The 10,837-nt window shown below is 37.1% G+C and overlaps 1 long non-coding RNA gene across 3 annotated transcripts; it reads right to left on the bottom strand.

The window, feature by feature from the left end:
• Positions 1-3,393: 3,393 nt before the first annotated feature.
• On the bottom strand, positions 3,394-6,737 carry LOC145795135 (uncharacterized). 3 transcript variants are annotated; one of them, XR_014335427.1, is made up of 4 exons: positions 6,567-6,737; positions 4,083-4,327; positions 3,892-3,936; positions 3,394-3,654 (listed from the first exon to the last, which is right to left on the bottom strand). It is a non-coding gene; the product is annotated as an uncharacterized LOC145795135 (long non-coding RNA). The 3 variants fall into 3 exon arrangements; XR_014335426.1 differs by having other exon boundaries at positions 6,571-6,737; XR_014335425.1 differs by lacking the exon at positions 6,567-6,737 and having other exon boundaries at positions 4,083-4,567.
• Positions 6,738-10,837: the final 4,100 nt, after the last annotated feature.

The raw sequence follows: 10,837 nt of genomic DNA, 5'->3' as shown, positions 1-10,837 counted from the left end.
CTCATCGAACGACGCTGAGGAGATCAACTGAAGAAACTCCGTTTGCCCTATGTTTTGGCTACCAGGCGATCTTACCCCTGGAGATCAGCCTCCCGACCCTCAAGTCACAAGTTTTTGATACAGGCCAAAACGACATGATGCTGGCTTTGGATTTGATTCTAATCGAGGAACGAAGAGACCTCGCCCTTACATCCATGGCACGGCACCAGTAACAGTTGGCGAAATCATACAATCAACGAGTTCAGCTGCGCCGCTACACACAAGGAGAATTGGTCCTGAAGAAGGTGCTTCCAGTCGACAGGAAGTCAGCTGATGGAAAACTTGGTCCAAACTGGGACGGCCCCTATCAAATAGATTCCATCGCAGGAACAGAGGTATATCGGCTGAAAGATATGATAGGAAGGAGTCTTCCAAGGCCTTGGAACTCGACCAACTTGCAAAAGTTTTATCAGTAAACCTGACCTGTGGGGAATGACTTTAGTGTTAAACGATTCGCCATGTACAAATTCCACTTTTGTAATACGAGGATTCTAGTCGAAAATTGTTCTAAAAGTGTTCCGGAATAGTCTCCGGATTCGGAGTGCCCTTCGTGGATATCACGATCGGCAAATCAAAGTTTCCGGATTTGTAGCCCCTTCAGCGCATGACGCCGTTGGGCCGGAAAAAGCCTCTGGATTCAGAGCGCCCTTTGTGAATATCACGATCGGACAAAAGTCTCCGGATCCGGAGTGCCCCTCGTGGATATCACGATTGGCCAATCAAAGTCTCCGGATTCGGAGCCCCTTCGGCACATGACGCCATTGGGGCGAAAAAGCCTCCGAATTTCGGAGCGCCCTTCATGGATATCACGATCGGCCAAAAGTCTCTAGATTCGAAGCGCCCTTCGTGGATATCACGATCGGCCATTTAAAGTCTCCGGGTTCGGAGCCCCTTCGGCGCATGACGCCATTGGGCCGAAAAAGCCTTCGGATTCGGAATGCCGTTCGTGGATATCACAATCAGCCAATCAAAGTCTCCAGATTTGGAGCGCCCTTCGTGGATATCACGATCGGCCAATCAAAGTCTCCGGATTCGGAGCGCCCTTCGTGGATATCACGATCGGCCACTCAAAGTCTCCGGATTCGGATCTCCTTCGGCGCATGACGCCGTTTGGCAAAAGAAGCCTCTGGATTCGGAGCGCCCTTCGTGGATATCACGATCGGCCAATCAAAGTCTCCGGATTCGGAGCGCCCGTTGTGGATATCACGATCGGCCACTCAAAGTATCCAGATTCAGAGCCCCTTCGGCGCATGACGTCGTTTGGCCGAAAAAGCCTCCGGATTTGGAGCGCCCTTCGTGGATATCACGATCGGCCAATCAAAGTCTCCGGATTCGGAGCGCCCTTCGTGGATATCACGATCGACCACTCAAAGTCTCCGGATTCAGAGCCCCTTCAGCGCATGACGTCGTCCAAGCCTGAGCCTGGAGCTGAATAAATACCTAAAAAAAATGCCGGATTCGGAGTCTTATCAACACCATTTTTGGGCAATGTAGCGAGCATACTGAATAAATTTTTAGTGACGTGCACCATTAGGACGAGCCGGCTAAAGCTGCTTATTCGAACAATCTCTGTCCAATAAAGCACCAAACATGCAAACATATATACGCCAAAGAATTACATAATTATGCAATTTGACAAGTAATTATAAGGCAACAGGAATATTAACAACATAGCATTTTATTCATCTGACAAGTAATTACATAATTTTCGACGCAATCCGCTCCTGAACATTACAACGAATATGTTTATACGGCCCCTCCCTCATCGTCGCTCTTTTCGACCTCAAAGGCAGAAAAGGGAAAATGATTGCGTCGGTACCGCGGCAATGCCGAATCGACACCCTTCACTTGAACAGCCTCTGCGGCCTGAAGTGCCGCGATCCAACCGTGCTTAAATCGTCGATTCTCGCATCAGCAGATCTCCTCTTCAAGCTTCTCCTTCATTTTGTCGATCCCAACCTTCCGGCCCGCATGAAAGCCTTGCTCATAACCTTTGGATCTCGCATTTTCTACGGCAAACATGCTAGCCATGTCTCGATCAGCAATGGAAAGACTCAATAGCCGTTGGGTCACCCCTTCGTCCACGATTGGATTAGATTGACCCGCCACGTGCAGCTCGGTGACTTTAGCCATCCTAAGCTCATTAAATTCGCGCTCGGCTTTCTCGGCCCAAACCTCCGAACTGCGGACCCTTTCATCTATCTTCTCTATCTCCCACCGCCTGGTGCGCCGGTGCATGCCGACTTCGTAAGTGGTTTCATTGCCCCGTGGATTCCTTCTCAAAAGACGTCGAAATCTTGTCGGCCAACCATCGACTGCTGCACCTCCGGTGGAAAAATCTGTCGAGCAAATTAGATCGCCACCACTGGGTCCCTGATAATGGAGTCTGCCTCCGTCATCGGTCTGTTCCCCACGAAAACTACGAAACTCAATGGTCGCAGTCGCGGAGAGCTTCCCCGTTGCTATTTCTCCTTTCGAGGTGATCTGCTTCGACAACTTGGAGGCTGACATTTTTCCCGTTCTTCGGATGCCCCACTTCCCGCACGGGTTGCTTCTCTGCCGTGATTCATCGCAGTGTCAAGCTTAGCCAAAGTTTGACCTTCGCCTTTGTTGTTGAAGAAAACTCTATTTGCCATTCGCGATAAGTTGCCATAAAAACATAGTAAGCGAAGTTACTGGCGCAAACAGCCACCCCCTATATATTTCCAATACTTGCAGCGCCCCCGAGGCAATTTCATTAACGCTACTCTCCAAACGACAGGTACCCTGGCCTCATGCCGATCGATATGTGCCACAGCCAGTTCATTCACCAATTTTTGGCTTTTAAAACAGCCTAAATATCTAAATGGCAATTTTTGATCAATGCCTTTGAAGTTCATACCACTACAACAAAAAACAGTTTTGGCAACGCAACAAAATACGTCGCCAAAAGGTAAAAATCGTCGGCAAAGAGCTTTGCCAACCCATAGAGCTTCGTTGGCAACCCGTTGCCAAAAGTGTGTCGGGAAAAGTTTTTACCGACAAAAAATTCATTGCATTGCCAAAAGTATGTCTTTAGCGACAAACATCTTTGTGGGCAAAAGCCTTCAACTATCGTCGCCAATTTACTATTGCGTCGGCAAAAGTGGTTCAAATAAGATGATTATGTGTGACTTTTGCCGACTCAAATTTGCATCGGTAAAAATGATACTTTTGGCGACAACTTGATTGCGTCGGCAAAACATCTAATTGTTTTATAAAAAAAAATTAATTTGGTATTTGGGATAGCAAAAATTACCATCACAAATAACAAACTACTTTCCAATAAAAAGTTATTAAATAATATCCACACTTTAATTCATTGACATCCAAATATTTGTAAATAAATAAATAAATTCTATTTATGATAACAACAATAGCCCATGTGTTCTTACAATCCAAAATTTAAGTTTATGTACAACAATACCTAAAGCTAAACCAAGTACAAAATAAATAAAATCAAGTCAATCCCAATTGGAACGTTGTGTTTAATGCAACTATAGCATCACCAATGACAATATGCAAATGCATGTGAACAAGCGTCTTCTCATTTCCAGTTAGCACTTGAGCAAGATCATAATCTCCATCTTCAACAACCTACATTCAAGAAAGAAAAAGAATTTTTTTTATTATTAATATTGTCATAAATGAAAATTTAAACTTGCAAATTTAGAGGGTTGAGATTTAAGGGAAATGCATGAAGAAATCTCAACAGAATTGAGTTAAAGAATTGACAGAAAAGAAAAATATCCCAAGCAGCAATAGTAACACAGGGGGAAAATGAAGTTCAAATAATTTCTTAGCATAACAAGAGAAAAATAGACAATAAATTACCTGTATCTGACACAATAGTTCATCACCAAACATTGCTAAATCAATCTACAAAATAAAGTTCAATTATTTGATAAGTAAAAATAAGATAATTTGGAGAGAAAAAAAACTGCTTAGAAAACAAAATTCAAGACAGGTTGTTCTTATACAAGCGCTCTGTATAAAAAGTTTAGGTGAGTATATATTTCTTTTACCAGGTACACATCCGTGATGAATAGAGTCTGCTATGTGATCATTGTTGACTTGTGAACTACCCGAGCATATGCAGAATTTTGTGGTATAGAATTTCTGTAGGTATACCAAATGTCCAGTGCCTCTAGTTATTCTGTTGTTCTGGATATCAAGTTCTGTGTCATTCTCCCATTCACTTGCTAGTACATCTCTTATTTCAGAATTGCGATGACTTGCCCAGAAACCGAGCATTTTCTTGTACATTGTGCTAACTGATATTAGTAGGAAATTTATGAAAAGTATTGTTCCTTCCACTAACATGAAGTTTAATTTGCAATTCAGTGGAAGCATAAACACAATGTCTAACAGATAGTGAACCACAAAAAAGTTAAGCAAGCTAGACATTTGAACAGGAAGGCCATGAAGGACCAAAGCCAGGTCAAATCAAGCAGAACAAAGTCTTATTGGGCCTTGTTAAACCCAACACCCCCCCCCCCCCCCTCAAAAAAAAAAAGCATGCTTAAAAGGACTTTTGCAACAAGATTTCTAATGTACGAGCAATAAAATTTATTATGACCCTTTGATAGTAATGTTCAATAAAATACTAAAAGGAAAAAAGAAAGACAAGAAAGCAAAACAGTGGCTACTATGGAGATTTCATTATTATAGACAAGAATATCCGTTGCGGGCTACCCTGCTGAGCTCAAAGGATACATTATAGCAGATGGCAATTTCTCTGTTATAACTATGACCTTCAAATGGTAATTAAGTGCCCAAAGAAGATACACACATAGGAAAAATAAAATAAAATCATTATGTTTTGTCGTCAGATGCAACAGACCATAGCATGCTTCCTTTACCACCGTAACCCACTCTTCCTTCCCCACTATAGACCACAATGATTGGTAACAAAATTTGGAGAGAAAAAAATTCATAACATAATCCTAAGGGTTTGTAATTAAGATTTTTGTTTTTATTTTTTATGGTGCACCCTTTGTAAGTATTGGGAAGTGAGCTTGCACTGGCTGCTATTCAAGATCAAGACAAAGCTAGATTTATAAATGAAGATATGAATCAAGATCTAGGAAAAGGAAACATTTATCTTGCAGGAAAGAATTAAGTCAATAAAGAGAATTAAGATGCCTCTTTACAAAGTTGGAAGTGATATCATATCACTCAACCTTAGGAATGTGATGAGAATACCACACAGTTGTATCAGTTGCTATTATAAACAATAAGAACTGAACTAGTTGGTTTAATCTGCAACCATACCCAAAGCCATCTCAACAAGAAGCAAAATAACTAGAGCAAGGAGCCATGCTTGCATAATCAAGACAGTTAACTATGTCGAAATTAAAAGACAGTGAAATAAAAATTAAATAAGAAAAAAGAAAATAGCAATTAAAGAATAAAAGAACCACTCAATTGCTTTCTCATAAATTTCTTGTCAGTAAAAGACTTCCAAACAACATAGCTCTTAAGACTAATTGGTCAGTCAAATCTTCAAAAAAATCAAATACCTCTTCCCATTTAACAGCTAATACAAGCAACATGATATTTGGAATCTTCAGTGGACTCAAAAAAATTTGTTCTTGTCACAGAAAATTTCACCATTTTCCAACAGCCCAATTCTTGTTCAGTGATTATGAACCATCATCATATATTCTAAATTATTTGGCCTTTTTTTTCTTTACTTGTACTGATGTGACCTAAATTCTTTTCTTTTTATTATTACTATTATTATTATTTTTATATTCATATTGCATCATCAAAATTCATTATAAAACAATCAAAACCCACAATAATTGAAATCACCCATTTGATTCTAGGGTCCAAATGATACAACAAAGTAGAGCTGAGACTTAAGGCAAATGTGCATGGTTGAGTTGAAAGCAAAAACAATTTAAACCATATTAAATAAAATATATATTTTCTTCTAATTCCAAACAACCCAACAGAGAAAAATCGAAAAAAATTGAAAACCCAACCATAAGAACAAAAATTACCAATTTAATCCTAGGGTTTTAATAAATCTAAAAAACCCATCAACTAAACCACAAATTGCAAACAACCCAACAGAGAAAAAAAAGCAAACATTCAAAAAAATAATAATAATAAAGTTTGGAAAAGAATAAAGTTCAGAAAAGAAATACAAAGCAGAAAAAAAGATAGCATCAAAGAATAATAATATGAATTGAAAAGAATCAATCTTATCAATTCAACCAGAAACATAGTTCCTACAGTGCAATCTAATAAGAAATATCGTAAAATAAGCAAGAACAAAAAAATCTTTAAAAAGGCCTGGCAATCCAACTAGGAGCTAGAGATATAATGGTTCTCCCCCAGTTCAAAACTCAATAGAAAGCAGATAGAATTACAGGTTATGCTAGGAACCCTTGACAAAGAAACAAATAACTGAAATGAACGAATTACAAAGCAAATAGAGCAGAGAATCAGATAACAAATTGAGAGAGAGAAGTAGAATACAGAGCAAAGAGGGGACGAACCTACCGAGCCAGAATGAAGAGGCGATGGTGTAGTACAGCAACGGTAAATGGCGAAAACCCGACGGTCGACAAATACCTATGCGGGCATGTGATTGTGAGAGGGAGAGAATTTCCAATCGTGAGAGAATGGCTGTGCAAAGTGAAAATCGTGGAGATAGAATAGGGGTTTTACCTAGCAGCAAAAAAAAAACAGAGATGGGAAATTGGGAGGGAAGGTAAAAAAGAAGGTCATGGTTTGAGTTCAACTTTCTATTTTATTATTATTATTTTTTTAAACTCATCCAAAAAAAAACTTTTTATTCTTTTTAAATATATTTTAAAATTAAAAATTATTCATATACTTTACATAATTATATAAAATTGATAAGTACTTTTCAGTTTGTTTGGTTTCAATTTTTTAAATTCAATTTTTTAAAAATTGACTTTTTTTTGTTTTTCGTATTTTTTTATTTTTAGTGAATATTTTTAAATTTTTAAGTATTTTTTTACTTTTTTAGATACACCTTACTTAGATGTATTCAAAAAGTAAAATATTTGTGAAAAAATATTTTAAAAAATTAATAAATACAAAAAATATATTGAATTTTGGTTTTTTTGTTTTTTTTTTATCTTTAGTTAATTTTTTTTTAAAAAGAACTAAAATTATAATTTTTAAATGTATTTATGTTAGGTGTATCTAAAAATTAAAACAATTGCTTAAAATATTAAAAAACATTGATAAAAATAAAAACAATACGGAAAAAAAAATTAGAATTTTCTAAAAAGTGAATGCTAAAAAACAAAACCAAACAAACTGTTTGATTTTTAAAAATTTTCATGAAACTAATTTTTAATCTTTTAAAAGAAATTTGAAACAAGTTTTAGAAAATCAAAGCCATCTCAACTTTTAACGAGGAATAATTTTGTCATCGCTAAATGTTTAATTCTTTGCCAACGCCAACTTGTTGTCGCCAAAAATAAATAGACTAATAGCAACGCTTATCACGTTGCCAAAAATTAACCTTCGTCGCTAAAATTTTCAAAATTTAGGCGCCAACCAAAAATTTAGGCGCCTAGTGAATATTATACATTTTTAGCAACGATAGTAAATTTCGTCGTTAAAGGTCTACTTTTACCAACGAAATTGATCATTGTGTCGCCAAAAATATACTTTTTGCTATGAAAAATTGGTATCGTTGCCAAAAGTGGTTGCTAAAAGTGCAATTTCTTGTAGTGTACACTGGCTGGCGCAAGGGCAGATTTATTAATCTAGCCGGCCGCGTACCCTGGCCTCATGCTGATCGATATGTGCTGCAGCCAGTTCATTCACCAATTTTTAGCTTTTAAAACGGCCTAACTATCTAAACGGCAATTTTGGTCAATGCCTTTGAAGTTCATGCACTGGTTGGGGCAAGGGCAGATTTATTAATCTAGTCGGCCGCATACCCTGACCTCATGCCGATCGATATGTGCCGCAGCCAGTTCATTCACTAATTTTTGGCTTTTAAAACGTCCTAATCATTTAGTCGGCAATTATACAACATTTGACCCAAAGCAATTCCATTCATCAGTAACAACGAGGTACAAAATGAATTTCCATTAAGTAAATTGGGCACAAATTGTAACCATTTTACATATGAAAATTACAAAGCAAAAAACTATAAAAAGCTGAAAAATACACGCAAATCCTAAAACAAAAAACAAGCGCCTTTGAAATCAGCCATCAGAATCAGACTCCAGCTGCTCAACATCCACTTGCTCATATGGAATTGGCGCAGCCAAAGACACATTAGTGGCAGCAAGGGCTTTGAGCCAGCCGTGTTTAAAGCCCCGATTCTTAAACTTGGGGACGTCATCTACGTATTCATCACAAGAAGATTTTTTTCCGGCATCAAATGCGCTGGAAACCTTCTGGTCAGCTGTTTTCTTCGCCGCCTTCATCTCTTCTAACTTAGCCTTCAATTTATAATTTGCCTCCTGGGCCAATTTAAGCGCGGCGTCGCTCGCATTCGCCCTCTCCTCGGCGACCGATCTCAAATCTTCAGCATTACGGGCTCTCTTCAACTCGGCCTCGGCACCAGCGCCCTCGATCTGCGCCCTACTCCTTTGGCCCTCAACCTTCGCTTGTAAACGGCCAATCTGCTCCACGGCATCATGATAGCGACGGCCCATGTCGGCTATCCTTCCGACGGTCGGTAAAACAGGAAGTTAAAACCAAAATAATGTGTAAGGAGAAAAGACAGAGTCAAGATATGTACCAAAAGAGCCGATTGCGAGGCCAATGCCATTGCAACTAGATCCGGCTCCACTCGAAAAGTTGCCTTATCAGCAGGCAGTGAAACGGGCGTCGCCAAACTATGTGCAACTGCTGGATCTTTGATTACCGAAGCATTGGAGAAGATCGGCGTATTTTTCATCTTCGGCTGAATAACAAAAGGTACAATCACATCTGATTCCTCCAAACGAGGCACTACTACAAAAACAAATAAAGATCACACTTTTTTTGTGTGATGTATGTTATTTAATCACACCTTTTAAGTTTTATTAAAGTGTGATCTTTGGGAGTGTGATTAAAAGTGGTCATTTTTAATCACACTTTTTAAGTGTGATTAAAAATATTTAGATCACATCTTTTAAGTGTGATTAAAAATATTTAGATCACACATTTTAAGTGTGATTAAAAATATTTTGATCACATCTTTTAAGTGTGATTAAAAATATTTAGATCACACCTTTTAAGTGTGATCTTTTGAAGTGTGATTAAAAAAGGTCATTTTTAATCACACTTTTTAAGTGTGATTAATAACATTTCGATCACACCTTTTAAGTGAGATTAAAAATATTTACATCACATCTTTTAAGTGTGATTAATAACATTCATTACTAAAAAAAATACTTTTTGCGACCGTCACATGCCGTCGCAAATAATAAAAATACAGTCGCAAAAGACTTTTTGCGACGGCCTGTGCGACTACACATGGGGTCGCAAAAGACTTTTTGCGACAGTTATTTTGCCGTCGCAAAAAAAAATAAAAATATAAAAAAAACACTTTTAGCGACCATTGTTTTACTGTCGCAAATAATTATTTATTAAAAAATATCATATATGGGTTTGCTACAACAAAAAAATCAATTACAAGCACCAAACAATTTTTTGTAAATGAAAAATAACAAAATTAACAAATTAATTAAATTTATAATAGACATTATCCATTAATCATCTTTAAATACATTGTACTAAAAAATTCAAGTCTTCAAAAAAAAAAAAAAAAAAGAAGAAGAGGAGCAACATAATCTTTGGCTCCCAACATCAACCGCTCGATCATATCAACTATTCCCTCAACAAAATCTGCAAAAACATATATCAAACTTGACTTGAAAATTTAATGCACTTAAATGTATTAGTTTATCTTAAAATAATCAAAATAAAACTATGTCAATGACCTATCTCTATGGCAAATCAGTGATTTGCAACAAGAGTTTCAATTACCTTACGAGCAACTTCAAACTTAACTATGGGATCACTTAATTATGGCGTTCGGAATTATATAATAGTATTGTGGCGAGAGATTTCCCTAAGAACTCCACCATCACCACCACCTACAACCAAAACCTGCATCAAGTAATTCAATTAAATTTAGCACAAATACCTGACAAACAGAATAATTATAGATTGCATAAACATGAAGAGCAGAAGATAGTTAGCTCTACCAACAATGTTTTCCTCAATCATTGGCAACTTAAATTACAAGTTCTCTTTCTACTTGTAAATATGATGAATTGAGGCTGAGAGTACATAGAAATATTATTTGTTCACAATTTAACAATGAGACAAAAACAAGGTGAGTCTTATATTCAATTCTAGAATTAAATTTGTCATACAATGCCTTCAATCTAAATTGCCATTCTCGATAAATTCATAGACTAGAAAAAGAGAGCCCTCTACGCAATACCCAATCAAACGCACCTACATTAGATGCCAATGTAAGTTACAATATCTATATAAATACATATATGTATATATACTTAACATCGTCCTTTATATTTCAAAGATCAATCAGTTAGAAGATAAGAAAAAGTAGCTTAATGATATCACAATCAAAATTAGAAGACAATTGGACCCTCAAGTTTCCATCAACAACAAAATTGTACTGTAACAACCAACCTACTGAAATTCCATATGATAATACACTTTAAATATTCATCTCCTACCATAGAAGACTAAACCTGTGAATACCTCAACCACAGAGACTTTTAAACAATCAAAAAAAAATCATGATAAATTAAATGGC

Source organism: Camellia sinensis, chromosome 7 (genome assembly GCF_055761805.1).
Source record: "Camellia sinensis isolate YWXY chromosome 7, ASM5576180v1, whole genome shotgun sequence".
Taxonomy (NCBI): domain Eukaryota; kingdom Viridiplantae; phylum Streptophyta; class Magnoliopsida; order Ericales; family Theaceae; genus Camellia; species Camellia sinensis.
The sequence above is the reverse complement of the archived record's forward strand: the minus strand, read 5'-3'. Positions and strand labels throughout refer to the sequence as shown.